Genomic DNA, 17284 nt, shown 5'->3' on the forward strand with positions numbered 1-17284 from the left:
AAAATTTTTCTGTTTTAAATACAGTGGTCAGGTTAGAGTTATTAGAAATGGTGAAACTTAAACATATGAAGGTAATTAGGGAGTTAGACATGCAGATATCTGTGTAAAGGTCCTACAACTTGAATGCTCTGGAATGTTCTAGCAAGAATGGCTGAAGTACAATGAGGAAAAAGGTGGAGTTGAAAAATATCCAGGGGCCAGACATGCAGCCTTTCAAGGTATTGTAAAGCTATGATATTTATTTTAGGTGAGATTGCAAATTATTTGAGTTATTGAAAAGGCTCTTTGGATGCAGTATGGAGAATAAACTGTAGAGAAACACAACTTGAACAGAGGACTCATTAGGAAGCTATTTCAGGAGTCTGGAAAATGAGATGCTACAGGTCAATACCTAGGTGACACTGTGGATGTACAGAGAGCAGGTCAGACTCACCATATTCAATGAAAGTGTCATGGATCTACTTAAAAGAAGGAAGTTGAGTATAAAGATATAAATAATCCAAAAATTACCTTTTTTTTTTTTTTTTTTTTGGCCTGAACAGCTCAGTGATGAGGAAGAGCTATTTCCTCAATTGGAAACAATGGGAAAAGAGCAAGTTTGGGTGTAAAGGAATGCAAGAGTTTAGTTTTTATGTGGAAGTACCTAACGCTGTACCTCACACATATGTCAGTAGTGCTCAATTTGATTGATATCTTTTTTCCCTCCTTCACAGCTTCTCTTTTTATCACATAATAAAGGGACCCTTTAAAAAGGAGATGGGGTAGGGTAGAAAAGAGCGAAGCTTGACAGCAAAACACAGTTACAATTTTTTTTTTCTAAAGAAAAGCTATTCTTAGCTGAAACTATGAAATTTCTGAGGATAAAAATTCAAATTTAAAAACATGTTAAAACATGCACAAATTTTGTTATTTACCTTAACACAATTCTTTAACAGTTGTAAATAGTTCATAAAAGCCACATAAAATTTCTATATTTGAAAGAAAAATAAAATCGTTTTCTGAGTTTTCTAATAATATATGTGTAATGCAGGTAAATATTCTGGATTAAGTGAGATGGGTGAGCAGCAGAAATTCTTGTTAATTGAATACTTAGCTTATTTTGTAAATATATAACCATTATAGTATGTGCAGTCTTGAAATTATTTAAAGACATACAATTCAACATACAATGTAAATGCTTATGTAGCTATTTACTGTAGAAAGTCATTTTTGCCATTTTATATCTATTCATTTTTTTCAAAATCACTGATCAGTTATCTCAACACATAAATTATATTACTTATTTAAAATACTTTGTGTGTCATGTACTAAATTTTTATATCTAATGTGGTCCATTTTACTGACTTCTTCTTATTTTATTGCCCTTATAGAAAATATTCTTCCTGGTAGCTTCTTTATTTGTTGTTTAAGTAAACAGATAACTAAATTGAAAATCTTAGTAATAGTTTACTAAGGGGCTGAAGACCTATTGTCTAGTCTGTTCACTCAAATTGTGGCATTTTGGCAACAGTACCGGCTTCCTTCCTTGGACTATACAACAGTGACTTTAATAATGGGATGTCCAAGGTACAACATGATCATATTCATGTAGCAGTGGTTCATTAAACAAGTGTTTTTGAGCCCCTACCATATGGTAGACATTTTCAATAAATATTTATTGAATGACTGAGTAACTCAAAATCTGACTTGGGACTATAACTTGAGCAGAATTTTTAAATTTTTACTTTAGAATAATTTAAGATTTACAGAAAAATTATGAATATAGTACAGAATTTTCTCATATACCATCATCCAGGTTTCCCTAATTTATCTTACATAATTGTAGTTTTTGCATATTACTTTGTTGAAATTAACATCACTAATTATCAGGAAAATGCAAATCAATACCACAAGGAGATATCAACCCACCCCTGTTACAATGGCTACTAGCAAAAAGGTAAGAGATAACAAGTGTTGGCAAGAATGTGCAGAAAAGGTTACCCTTGTGCACTGTTGGTGGGACTGTAAACTGGTGTAGCCACTATGGAAAACAGTGTGGAGGTTCCTCAAAAAATTAAAAGTAGAACTACCGTAAGGCCCAGCAATTGCACTTCTGCATATTTAGCTGAAGAAAATAAAAATGTTAATTCAAGAAGATATATGCGCCCCACCTGTTCCTTGCAGTGTTATTCAATAGCCATGAAGTAAGCTAAGTGTCCATCAATAAATGAATGGATAAAGAAAACATTATAATTACACACAATGTATAGATATAAATGTGTGTGTGTATATATATATAATGGAATATCATTCAGCCATAAAAATAAGGAAATCTTGCCATTTGCCAATGGATAGATCTTAAGGGCATTGTGCTAAGTGAAATAAATTGGACAGAGAAAGATAAATAGTGTATGACCTTACTTATGGTATCTAAAAAAAAACCCACAAGCACCTAAACTTATAGATACAGAGAACAGATTATTGATTTCCAGATGTGGGGTGTGGAGAGTGGGTGAAATAGGTGAAGGTGATTAAAGGATAAAAACGTCCAGTTATAAAATAAATAATAAGTCCTGGGATGTAATGTACATTGTGACTCTAGTTAATGATACTGTATTGTATATTCAAAAGTTTCTCAGGGAGTAGATCTTAAAAGTTCTCATTATAAGAAAAAAATTTATAACTATGTGTGGTGATGGATATTAACTAGACTAATGGTGATCATTTTCCAATATACACAAATAGGAATCATCATATTGTACATCTGAAACTAATAAAATTTATATGTTAATTATATCTCACTAAAAACATATATCATGGATGTGGACAGAACTTAGGACTGCCGAAGAATATAAAGAATGTTGCTAAAATCTGGAATTGGTTTTCTGAATGTGGGAAAGTATTGCTCCATAAGAGGATTAACATTTAAAAGTTTCAAACAGTCTAATATGTTTCTGATATCTCTGTGTTCAGCTCCAAAGAAACTTTTTTATGAATATCTACAAGGTACAGGGGACAAAATCAATGCTAATAAAAACGTAATATGCTAATTAGACTGGACAACCGAACGTTTTTCCGGAGAAAGCCACGGTGGCTGCGAGGGCCAGCAGGAGCAGGGTGATGGGGGTGGCGCCTTCCCCTGGGAGCGGGACTAAACTGTCAGTAGGACATCCTCTGAGGGCTCCTGGATTGTAAGAGGGGTAGGCCCACCTGAGAGACTCCCCCCCAATGCACAAATTTTCTTGCACCAGGCCTCTAGTTATAAAATATTAAGCTAAACCAGATTTTTGTGTGTGTTTTTTTGTCTATGTGTTAGCAGCCAGTATTACTTAGTATTATTTAGACCTTGCTACTCAATGTATGTTCAGCATCATCTGGGAGCTACTGAATTAGTATCTACCTTCATTTGTAACAGTACACTCCTCTGATGCATTTACACATTTAAGTCTCAGAAGCATGAATTTAAGTCATTGTTTATTATATTTTATAATTTTTATGAAGTGTGTGATAGCCATAAATAAAATAATGACTCTAGTTTACTTTTAAAAGAAGACTTGTCAAGAAAATGTACATGCTAAAGTTTATCTGGAAAGGAAAGAACTTTGAAAAGGATTATCAATCTTCTTTGAATATGCACTTTACTTTTACCTAAGATCATACAGGAGACAAATGGGAACATTGTTTTTAAGCATTTCTAAATGTCACCTCATTATAGTTCACTTCTTCTGATTATGTATTTTTCATAACTGAATGAAATTTATTATAACAATCCTCTGTGAAAGTTTTAGATATGGAACTTTAAAAGTGGAATATTTTAACCTACCACTTAAATAGTTGAGTTTATCATAAGCTTAAACAATTCTGAATTTCTTAGGAATTTAATTATAACATCTTAATATTTTTATGATTTCTGTAAGGATTATAATTGCCTACTATATTTTTTCAGTGACATGTTAATGAGTGAAGTTTAGAAATGATTTACCTTTCACAGGAGCTATGTCCTTTATCTAATTATATCTTTATATATTTAAAAGAGTCTATTTAGGCCTTGCTACATACAAGCTATTGTTAGAGCTACAATGATCTTGCCTTCAAGAAATTAGCATCAAAGTCTGGGACACTAGTTTGCTCACTACTAATTTTATTTCTCTATTGTTATTAATCTAAGACAAGGGCAACAAACTTTTTCTGAAAGGGCCAGATAGATAGTATTTTAGATTGTATGTCTTGTATAGTCTCTGACTTATCTAGTCAATTTTGCCATTGTGGCATATAAGTAGCCTTAGCCAATACATAAACAAGTGAATGTGAATGTATTTCAATAAAATGTGTTTATTTGTGAACACTGAAATTTCAGTTTCATATAATTTTATTTATTTTGATTTTTTTAACCACTTAAAAATGTAAAACCCATTTTTAGTTTGTGAGCAATGCAAAACAGCCAGCCGGCTTTGGCCTTCAGGCTATAAAGTGCAGACATCTAATATAAGACATTGAATATATGAATGTAAATTGATGGTGGTTTTACTATTAACTATAGATTTAATTGAACCTGATAATTTTCTGATATCTAAACTACAACATTGACATTGTCTTTTTGTTTATTTGAGAAGAAAACCAGAGATTGAAAGAGAAAAAGAAGCAAAGAGAACTAAAATCCATTGCGAATGTACCAGGAACTAAATATTGTTCAGCACTTCATGTATTTCATTTTGTTTAAACTTTATCATATCCTGATAAAATAGGTAATATCATTGCTGTTTTCACACATGAGAAAAATTAATGCTTAAATGACTTTTCAGGGTTATACGAGGTCAATGGCAGAATTAATTCAAGACTGACTATAAATCCTGAGATATTTACACTATGCAACACTGGCCACAATGACTCACCCACTGGGAATACATATTATATACTAAAATGATTTGTTTTTTTGAGGAAGATGAGAGTATCAGAAGAATGTAATGTTTGGAACCTTGAGGTAGAATTCTGACAAGTAGTTGGAAGATAGAGGAATATATTTCAGATATAGGGGTGTAAAACTAAGGAGGATGTAGCTAGAGACAGAAAAGTAGGCATATGAAAGACCACTTTTAAATTCTCAGTGGCCATGACATTGTCTTTCATTTCATTCCCTTTCATTTATCTTCCTCTTTCCCTTTGTAAATTTTAGTCTTTATGGCCTGATGAAAATAGATTGATTCACAGTTTTCTTTTTACTAATTTGTATCTCATATTGGCCTAAATTTTCAATAACTAAACACATTGTGGCTCACCTGGCAATTATGTGTCCCCAAGAGAAATTTCAGTAGGACTTCTAATTTTCCCTAGTTGCAATAAAAGTGTGCTGTAATAAAAGTCAAAGGAGGTAGCTGATAGAAGTTATATCTTTCATATGCCGTTGCCTTTTGTACTTTTCCGAAGCAAATTACAGCCACAAAGCTGTTTAGATGATGTGCAAATTATATCTGGTCACAGTATTTGAGCTAGATAATTAATACCACATAGGTGGAGTGGTAAATGTTTCATTAATACAACTTCACACAGTATGCATTCTCTCTTTTTGTTGTATGGTGAGCATGCTGAAAAACACAATTCACATTTTCCTCTTAGTAAATCAGTCTCATACTTAACTAGTGACCCGGTGCACAGATTCATGTACATTGAAAGGAAATCAATTAAAAGGTGGCCAGTGGGTCGGGACTGGGAGAGATGGGCCAGGCACACTCTGGAGCCAACCTCCCGTGGTCCCTTCCTGGTGTCTGCGGTGTGAGTGGGGTCCCTCCGGCAGGTGGGGTCCCTCAGCCTGGCCTGCGGGGATCAGGCCGAAACCGGCTCTCTGACATCCCCTGAGGGGTCCTGGAGTGAGAGAGGGCACTCTGCAAAGTTGCTGTCATACAAGGTGTGGAACACAAATGCAAATAATGCAGTAACCAGATTAATAGCCAACAGTGCCCCAGAAACACATAACCCATGGCTGAGGTTGGAATCGCGCAGCCCCATGAGGAATCGGGCTCCCTCCTCTCTGGTTTCGGAGTGCATCACCAGAGAATCGCCACTGCCAAGTCACTGTAGCTTGGCAGCTTCTGTGTTGAGAGTCTGCCCCCTGGGGGTCAGTGTGCGTCATAGCGACCGGTTGGTCGGTCAGATACTTAGCATATTAGCCTTTTATATATACGGATATGTGTTTAATTTTTAGTCACTTTAAATGTCCTTTGCTCAGAAATCCCTCATAGCCAAAAGAGCTGAGGTAAGACAATGAGGAAGTTAATGCAGAACATTTGCATTAGAGTTTATAGTAAATTTTAGAAAAATGGTATGAAAATCTTATACTCTTAACAGAGATTTCACATGTCTTTGGGTTGACATTTTCTATAGTGTGCATCATTTTATAGAATAAATAGAGGATAAAAGAATGTGTGAAAGAATCTCTCACAAATGAAAAGCAACAATATTAAGCAGTGTTCATCTTTGATGCATGTCTCAGATGGGAAATAGGACTTTGTATTTGGAAGGTCAAACTCAAATACACATTTCTTATGTATTAATATTTATTTGGGGAAGGTAAGCAATTTTTATAAAGTCTTAAAGAGCTAAGAGATCACTAGAATCTTTGAGGCTTTTAAGGACTATTTTCTAAGATTTAAGAAATGTTCTGTTCTTTATAAATGTTAAATTATATGGTGAAATGGAACATGAAGAAACAGGAAATATTTTGTAAGAGTGTTGACTTTTATAATTCACAGTATGTAGCATATTTTAAAATAGTAGTCTGGGGACTATCTGCCTATGAAAAGATCATTCTATGGTACCTTTAGCTAGAGCTTATTGAAATAGCATATATTTAGGGAGCTATAGCCAGGAGTCCAACACTCCTAAATGGTACTTTGGGATGATCTTAGCAATCCCTAGATCTTTAAACTCAACTAACTTATACACACAGTCTGCCCAGGCAGGACTCAGAAAGAAGCTGTGACCTGCAGTACTTGCCTTTGACCATTGATCTGGTCTCCTTTCTTCGTTATCTTCATTTTCTCTTGCTCTTCATTCCTTAGACCTCAGGTTTCAGTCTTTGCTCCCTGGGAACCTTTATTTCAGGACTACATTTTAGTCAGTCACATAGTTTCTCACTCTCATTTGCCAGGACTTTTCTTTTAGATATTAGCTTTGATTTTAGTTTCAGCATGTAAGTGTCCTGTTCACTTAAATAGGCATATTTTTAACTCTGCTGTCCCTAACCTTACCACATGCTGACTTACAGTCATGGTTTTTTTGCATCTAAATAGCAACTTAATTGATAGATGAGCATTCAAGACAAGGAATAATTTAAAGGCAGCAGAGTAAGAGTTGAAATTGGTAATAAATTTAAAGACAAAATTACAGATATGTTTAAGGATGAGTGTAAATACAGTTGACTATTTCCAGAAGTAAAATCCTTTTAATCTCCCCCCCCCCCCGCCACGTCTGTTGAATCAGTTTTCCATATTTTATCTAACCTTTCAGTTGAAGTTCAGCTCATGTTTCAGAAGACCATTAAAGTGAGTGAAGTAAAATTTTTATGTGCTTTCATTGTTGTTGCTTTTGTTTGATAGCTAATCTTTCAGTCTACATGGCTCTGTCCAAGACCATGACATCTCACGCTTTTGCAATAACCGAGTAGTCTCTAAATTAGTAAAAGTCACTTGGCTCATTGCTTCCTTTGTACAGTGTTCTGTGGAGCTGACATCAAGGTGAGGTTCCTTCTAATGTCAAGGAAAAATAGATTTCTGTAGATCAATTTTTTTCAAAATATACCCTTAAGAAATTTACAGTCATGTGATAGAAATAACCCCGTAAATTAGTGTTTTTTATCACCCTAAGAAATCATTTATAATACTTGCGCATCATAACATAGATACAGAAACATCATGTATCTCATGTTATAGAGCCCTTGAATGGGTCAGATGGCTCCATGGTTAAAACCTTGCTCTTCATTCACACCAGACATGGTATTCCTGATTTTTGGCTTTCACAGTCTTTAATCTGTTATGTTAAGAATTGCTTTATTAATACTTTAATCACTTCACTTGCTTTCATAACTGCTGCTAACTGCTTCATTAACTGTAGGCTTCCCTTTTGTTTATTCTTATTTTCTGCTGTTTCTCCATATTATACAATCATCCCAGTGCTGTAGTTAGGTTTTCTTCTGTGTTTCAACTCTTGTTGTTTATTCTTAGAATGTCTTCTCTCGTCTTCTACATTTAACTTCATCCTGTACATAATTTTAAGTCCAACTCATGTCCTGTCTACAGAAATAGCCGTGGTTCTCAACCTTCTGGCCCTTTAAATACAGTTCCTCATGTTGTGACCCAACTATAAAATTATTTTCGTTGCTACTTCATAACTGTAATGTTGCTACTGTTATGAATCGTAATGTAAATATCTGATATGCAGGATGGCCTTAGGCGACCCCTGTGAAAGGGTCGTTCAACCACCAAAGGGGTCATGACCGACAGGTTGAGAACTGCTGAAAAGCCTTTCTGGAAAAACAAGCTCTCTTGATCAGTCTGTAATTTTCTTTATGCATATCATTTCAACTGAAATACCCAGCAGTTAATCATATAGTGTTTTATTCAGTCACTTGTATTGCTTCTCTAACCTTATTATAAATTTGATATAGGCAAGGGATTACTAAAGTGTTTGCTCCACAAAATCTTGAAATACCAGATGTAGCCAAGTCTTAGAAGATCACTTTTTCTGGTAAAAATAAATGTGCTCTCTGTACAATATTAGGACAGCTACAAGTAGCTTAACCTCTAAGAATTTGCTTCTTAATATGAGAAAATATGCACTAATGATAATGGCTGATTTGACAGTAATATTATTAATGAACCATTAAAACATAAAGTACACCATGTCATGTCATTCTAGGAGACTGAATGTTTAGTTTAAAATGTTTAGTATACTTATTCCTTTAATTTTATCACTAGATTTTTGGTTTTGTATTTATGTGGCTTTGTAACGTGCTGTAGAAGACACAATGTGGTGAAGAAATGAGTAGAATGGTGAGAAGTACAACATGTGATCAAAAGGGAGTAGTAACTGCTGGGGATGAAAGTGGTCCAGTCTGCACTGTGGAATATTATATACCTTCAGAATTTTTATAATAGTCAACAGAAATGGAAATGGCGAAGTCATATGCTTCTATTTCTTCTAAGAAATTATAATAGCTACAAAGCAGTTTTTAGTCCCCAGATATAAACAGAAAAATTAAGGTAAACAATTATGAACTAAAGGTTAACTTAGCACACAGACAGTATAAGCAACTCTGCTAGTGTCCTGATTCTATTATAAAGTAAAACTCACAGATTTAGTGAGTAACATACCACACAAATTTACTGTTTTATAGTTCTGGATGCCAGAAATTTAAAATTGTACTACAAGGCTGTGTCCCTTTAGGAGGCTTGAGAAAATTATATATATATATATATATATATATATATATATATATATATATATATATATATTTGCTTTTTGCTTTTTCTAGTTTTTAGAAGCTGCATACATTCCTTGGCTTGTGTTCACACATCACTCTGACCTTGGCTTCCGTTGTCCTATCTTCTTTTCTGATTCTGACCCTCCTGCCTCCCTCTTATAAGGACCCTGTAATTATAGGTCCAACTGGATAATCTAAGTTAATCTCCCCACCTCCAGATTCTTAATATAATTGTATATTCAAAGCCTCCTTTGCTGTATAAGGTAGCATATTTATAGGTTTTGGGGATTTGGACAAGTACATTGTTAGGGGACATTATTTTTTCCACCATAGCTACTAAGGGTATCATCTTCTTTAATTACACAAAAAAGAAAACAATCATAAAAAATGTTTAAATCTGAGATTTTTCGACTACATTTAGTAAGTTATATAAAGTGAAATTCCTTTTTCTGAATGAATTTAGACTGGACACAAGGAATGGCAGCACATCCTTTAGTGGGACTCTATGAATTTTGTTTGCCTAGAATCCAATTCCCTTTCTTTTCAGGAACAGAATCTTAATTTTCCTTTGAAAAACCACTGCCCTCCTACTGTTGTTGCTGCTTTCTCCTGGCCTAGGGGTCATGTTGCTGCTTTCTCCTGGCCTAGGGGTAGGCATCTAAGCCTCATTCAGCCAGTGAGGTGAATTCTCCCTAGAAATGAATTTGGAGAGGAATGGCAAGAGAAAGAAAGAAAGAGTCCCTCATGATGGTCGCTGCCTGAATAATTTCCCCTCCAGCCTCAGTGCTTTCCTGGCTCTTGCTCTGCTTGAGATCTAAGTACTTAGCCTTTGCTTTAATTCCATGAACCAGGGAATAGTGTTCCAATAAATCCCTTATTTTTTTTCCTCTTAGCTAACCAGAATTGGTTTGTGTTGCTTATAAAGTAGCCTTCTATAGATGGTTCCCAGGCTAATCTAAGATAATAATTACTGTGAGCTGATTTCGATGCTACAGGAATTTTCTTTATTTTCTGAAGGAGAGCTCTCCACCAAATAAATACAATTCCACGTTGGAAAGGGAGTAATAATAAGTGGCGTAGAGTCCAAAGGAATTAATAAATAAAAACAAGGAGAGAGCTAATTTGAGAGGAAATAATTTTAATGCATTATAGGAGAGAATTTTCAATTAAACAGAAATGTTCAAAATAGATATGGGGAGGAAATGAGTTCTTTCCTAATAGTCCCTGTGGGTAGGAAAAAATGAAGGCAAAAAAAATGTCTTGCTTTCAAGACTGATGGTGAAGATGGATTTCCCTTCCATTTTCCCATCACAGTGTATTCCAGCATCACTGTACAATTACTTGTCAGAGACATGAACTTTTATGACTTTCTATGCCCAGATAATAATTCACTGATCCCATCAGCCAGGTTCTCAGGAGCGCTGGCTTGTCAACCTGTGTAGCACAAAGTCAGGAAGCTCTCCAACAGGCTTACAGGACAGTTGCCTTATTTTCTTGCTGTACATCTTATCAGGGGTTACAGTAAGACAGGAGCCACTTTCTTACCCAGCAAGGCATGTTTTCAGAAGTCCTGGATATGAAAAGGATTGTTGAAATCTGACTAATGCTTCACTAATACTTTATACTACTGTGCTTTGAGCATGACGTCCACATTGACCAGGGTTGATTTGACCAATTTTCCAGGACAACAATGATGTGGAGTATTACAACTTCACAGGTCTTTCACAAAGCCAGGCTGTTACTTATGAAATATGTAATATGAAGCAATAGAAAATAGATAGTTCAACATGCTGTTTTATTGTTTAGAACACCAAATTAAACAGTTTTTATTGAGAAAGCACTTCTAGTGTAATCACCCCTTTACACTAAATTGACTCATAAATTTAAATCATAATTTAAAAACACTTTTATAGCATTTACTATAGCTCAAGAACTATTTTAAGTGTTTTACATATATTGAATTCTTTAATCAATACAACAGCTCTGTGGCATAGATACTGTTATCTTTTTTCACAAATGAGAAAACTACGGTACTTAGGTATACTGTTCTAAGGGGACTCACTGTAAACTTAGGACTGTCGCTGAAAAATCAGTGGTAAAGGGAAATATGTCCATTGGGTAGAAGTTGGAATAGTATATTTTGTTGGTTTGTATGGATCGAGAAATACCTTCAAGAGGTTACACAGGTGCTAAGTAGCAGGACGCAATTTGAAAGCGTGGGGGGGTCACCCAGAATCATTTATCCTTTACTGCATTTCACATACATAACTAACTATAATCGGATAGCTGTGTTTCCTAAGTGGTGCTCTGCTAGATTGATTCCTGCCTTTACAATTTCTTATAATCTTACACTTTCATGATTTCTTGGAATGCCCTTTTCTTCCCTTTAACTTTATCAGCTCCATTTATGGCCAGCTCAATTCCAACTCCTTCACAAAGCTTTCCTGAGAGCCATCTCTAAGTTTGCATTTGCCTTTCTTTTCACTCTAAAAGCTCACAGTGTTTTTATCTATCACCACTGCTGAATGCCTAACTCAACATCAGAGATGAATAGAAGCTCCAGCACGGCACCTTTCTCAAGGGCGGCCGGCCAGACACCTCGTTGCTGAGTGATTACATCGGACACCTTCCCATAGGGAGGAGGCAGTCATGTGCCTTCACTGGAATAGAATTGCATCCTGGGTATATATAGCCTTCTCTCACCAAAATGCTTTTAATAGAACCAGCATCTATGGTTTATTTACCTTTAGTTTATTCTTAGGACATTGCCTAAGCTACTTATTGTATACCAAAACAAGTATACCAGTGGACTCATGGGATTATCTCTTCTTATTCATGCACTCCACCAATGTAAAGCAAGTGACCTCATAGAATGGTGGAATGGTCTATTGAAAACCAAATTACAGGGCAGTTTAGATATCATACCCTTAAAAAGGGTATGTGAGATTTTATTTTAAAGGATGGAGGATATGTTTTGAATCAGTGACCAATATATCATTTTCTTTTATATCTAGAATGTATGGGTGTGGGAATCCAGGGATGGGAGGTGGAATGGCATCTCACTTAGTAACCCACTTGTAGAATTTTTGCATTCCTTTCCATAATTTAGATGCTACAGATTTGAATTTCTTACTTCCCAAAGGAAAAGTGCTTTCATCAGGGACACAACAGTGGGTTCATTGAATTAGAATTTCAGACCGCCACCTGCTTATTTTGTACTTCTCGTGCCATTGACCAACAAGCAAGTTATTTCATTGGCTGGCATGGCTGCTGTTGATTACAAAGGAGAAACTGGATAACTTCTGATGAGTGCTGGAGAAATATGTCAGTGAACCCAGAAGATTGTCTGTGGTATCTCCAAATCCAATGGCAAAAGTTAGGAAAATTATAGCAACCCCAACAATCTTTATATATAAGACCACTGAGGATTCAGATTTCTATTTTGGAATAAAAATTTAGGTTACCACACATGCTGCCAATGACAAAGGGCATATGGAATTGACAGTAGAATAAAAACGTTATAAAAAACAGTTACAGTTTTGTGAGAAGTTACAAAATGAGAGCTTCATCAATATGCATATTTTATTATATATTTGGGTATGTGAATATATATGTATGTATGTATATATATTCACTATATTTTATCCCCTCATTTTCCTTATCATTTTATGTAAGGCATGGTAACAGTGGTTTACTTCAGAATTTAGTCTTGAGTTGACAGAATATTCAGGTGGGACAGAGGAGTAATGAGCATCACTAGGGAGGCATGATCTACTGTCATAGAGATGGATATATGATGGTTTGGATTTTGTACCTCCCTTTTTAAAGAAGGTGAACATTGTTATTGTGTTTATGTGAAATGTATTTGCAACTAGTTCCATGGAAGCATAAAACTGGTACTTTTTGACTGACGATGGATTGTGCTCCAATCCCACTCCTATGTACTCTGCTTGGAGATGCTGAGCCTGAGATTCCGAAATCCTCTTTATCAGCTGGTTCTGGGTGACACTGAAGGGAGATGGAAAGACAGGAAGAACCTTGTTCTTGTCAGTATCGTCCTAGCAGATGGTGCTTCACTCACTCAGCAGCAGTTGGTTGACATCTTAAGCTTGTTTAGTTATTTCCAGAACCCGCCTTAATGTGTCCCTCAGAGATACCAGGTGTAGGTGGGGAACCAATCTAATGAGACATCTGCTCCCCAGAGGTCTCAGCCCGTTACAGTGCCCGTCCTCTGAGCTGAAGTGCCATCATTAGCTTCCACAGAGATCTAAGACCCCGTTCCTCGTGCCCCTCTTGGAGTTCCCGAGGTACTCACATTAGCCAGATATATTAATGAGGATTCTCCAGAGAAACAGAACCAATAGGGTGTGTGCATATACAGAAAGAGATTCATTTTAAGGAACTGCTTCATGTAATTGCTTCATGTGGAGACTTGGCAAGGCTAAAATTTCCTAATACCATCACATTAGGTGTTAGAATTTCAACATATGAATTTTGGGGGAAAACATTGAGTCAGTTGCAATAATCTTGATTGTCCTCAGAATGTCCTAATGTTTTACTGTTTTTCCAATGTGTTTTTCATAGTGTTCTCTTTCACTCTATCAAGTATCCTATTTGAACAATAACTTATATGATGTTCTAAGAATAAAGAGCAGTGTATTATAAATCAGGACACCTGGGATCGAGTCCTGGCTCTTGAACAGTGCATGTGACCTTGGGCAAATCACTTATCCTGGAGAATAGATGACTCTTCCTCCCATTTATTACAGCTCCCAAACTCTTTGATCTTGTAATCTATGATGCCATCATGCCATTTGCCCAAATATACTTACATGTGTTACTATTGAGATACTGACATAAATCTGAGTAGCAGTAGAAGGGGCGAGAAATGGCATGAATTTTGAGCAGTGTTCTGAGGAAGAGAAGCATAAATCTGGTTGGCAAAGTTGAACTGGGAGAGCTTTTCGAAAAACAATTGTTAAATCAATCTGATTATTTCAACATTAAAATTATGCAGCAGCAAAGGATAAATATATTTGATGATTTTAATACACATGTAACTACAGATAATAATATTTACTGATTTGTTTTTCTCTGTACAGGCACTGGTTAAAATCCTTTGCTTATGATAATTTACTTACCTTTAATAAAGGTAAATTATTATTGAGACAGACATTGTTATTATCCCCATTTAATAGATCAGTGGTTTTCAACCTTCCTAATGCCGCGACCCTTTAATACAGTTCCTCATGTTGTGGTGACCCCCAATTTCATTGTTACAAATTGAACATAATTAAAGCATAGTGACTAATCACAAAGACAATATGTAATTATATATGTGTTTTCCGATGGTCTTAGGCAACCCCTGTGAAAGGTCGTTCGACCCCCAGGTTGAGAACTGCTGTAATAGATGAAAGATTCAGAGGGTTTAAGTAACTTGTTTGAATATATATATATATATATATATATATATATATATATATATATATATATATATATAGCGAGGAACTGGTGTACTGAGAATTATACACAGTAGACTAGTTTTATAACTTTTAAGCCATAATTTCAAGTATCAAGATCAATATAGCTTTATGTGGCCCAATGGAGGTGTTAGGTATCACTAGGGCGGTAATCGTTTTGCCATATATGGCTATCAAGTCAATACATCCTATACCTATGCGTACACAATGTTATGTCAGTTATATCATTAAACCTGGAAAAATCAGTATAGCTAGATTTAGAAGAAATATAATTACAATTCAAGTTTGAGTAGAGAAAATAGTTAAGCTCTGTTAAAAAATATTTGGATTGTTCTTTTCGGAATTATAAAAAAACATCTGTTGAAGGTGAGTGTTTCTTTGCGTAGATGGCTCTAGGATTTCTGAAATTAATCATCAGATTCCCAGGCCCTAACTTCAGATAATTCTGCAATAATCAGATGTTCTGATTCAGAGGAGCTGAAGTGTAGCCCAGAAATCTGCATTTTAATTACATTCCCAGTGATTGTTTTGTCCTCCAAAGTTTGAGAGCAACTATTTTATAGCTTTTGGGATGTCAAGAAAGCAATGAGGTACCTGGCAGATACGTTGTGTTAGTTGGCAAGGGCTGCCATAATAAATTACATAGAACAAATGGCTTACACAACAGAATTCTATTTTCTCTTAATTCTGGAGGCTAGATGTTTGAGACCAAGTTGTTGGCAGATTTGGTTTCCCTGTGACCTCTCATCTCCGTTTGTAGACAGCCACCTTGCCACTGTGCCCTCACATAGTTGTCCTTTTTTGTCTGTTTTCTGTGTCCTGATTTCCTTTTCTTTAGCAGGACATTAGTCATACTGAGTTAGGGCCTGCTATAATGACCACATTTAAATTAATTTCCTCTTTAAAGATTCTATCTCCAAACACAGTCACATATTGAACTACGGAGGGTTAACTCTACAACATATGCATTTTGAGAGAGACAATTCACTGACCATACATCCCATCTTGCTCAGAATAATCCCAGGTTATGTGTAATATGCCAGGATCATTTCTATTAAAGCCTTGACAGTGTTCTAATTTGGGTCATAAATCCTGTGCTCTCTCTATTTAAAGGTTACAAAATTACTTAATTTGAAGCATGTATAGCTCTCTTATTTTTTCTTTTGTCCCACTGGTATTTCGAGTACAATTCTTATTGCATAGAAAATATCAGAACACTGATTTTCAAAAGTTACATTAAGGCAATTATGCTCTTAAATTGTATTACATTGAAAATTAAAAATCCAGGAAAGGAAATTAAAGTGCTTAGAGTAGATTTTACCACTCCCTGCATGTGCAATTATTCTTGATTTTCTTTCTTAATGCATACACATATATTTTATAGTTGGTCTTTATACTATTAATATATAAATTAAGTCAGGGTTTCATAGTTTTGTTCAAAGGCTCCTGCAAACATATGAAATGTCATTTTTATCCAGAATTATCAGTAAAAAAAAAAATAAATAAAACTGACCTTTGTGAAGCTGTGATAATTCAATTTAGATTACTCTAAGTCAATTAAATTCTCTGTCCTGGTTTCTTCATCTATAAAACATGTCATAATATCAACTACCCCACAATTATAAGAACCATAAAGACCACATGACATAAATGCTTTAGAGGATCCCTCTGCCACCCACCTAGCTCTTCTTCCTCATTCATTTACCATTATCTCTCCTCCAGCACTGGCCATGCTGCTTTTCTTATATTTCTGTTTTGTTCTAGCCATTGGGATGTTAGTTTGAGGCAAAGGCACTGTGTTGGTGTGTTTAATTTTAATCCCTTGGACCAGCAAAATGCTTGGCATGTACATGACAGTAAATATTCATGGAACCAAATAATATGTACTCAGTAATGAAATAAGAATGAATGGATGCAGTTGATAAAGGAAATTTTCTTCAATTTTCTCTATTGTAGAGATTTACATAAAAGAATTACGTAAGAGCAAACCATACGTAAGCCATTCAAATATCAAATGCTTAATTGAGAAGTTCTTAAATATATGTTCTTAGAGGAGAACTCAGACAACACATTAAGAAAAAGAAAATGTACTACTTTTCCTTCCTCATATTTCATTTGGCTGAGAAAAAAATTAAATCTTGGTACAAAAGCACTTTACTCATGAGTCTTTGCTTGCACATTCTATATTCAAATGAAATGCTAATCTGAAAATTTGGCTTGATCTGATATTTTTTCTTAGAATCCTTATAAAATAGATACATATTAACTCCAGGGTACTTTTCTGGAAGTTCTATCTTTCTTCTTGAGGATTATTTCTATGTTACTTGTTTTAACTTTGTGTATAAAGTTA

Source organism: Myotis myotis, unplaced genomic scaffold (genome assembly GCF_014108235.1).
Source record: "Myotis myotis isolate mMyoMyo1 unplaced genomic scaffold, mMyoMyo1.p scaffold_m19_p_6, whole genome shotgun sequence".
In the NCBI taxonomy this organism is placed as follows: domain Eukaryota; kingdom Metazoa; phylum Chordata; class Mammalia; order Chiroptera; family Vespertilionidae; genus Myotis; species Myotis myotis.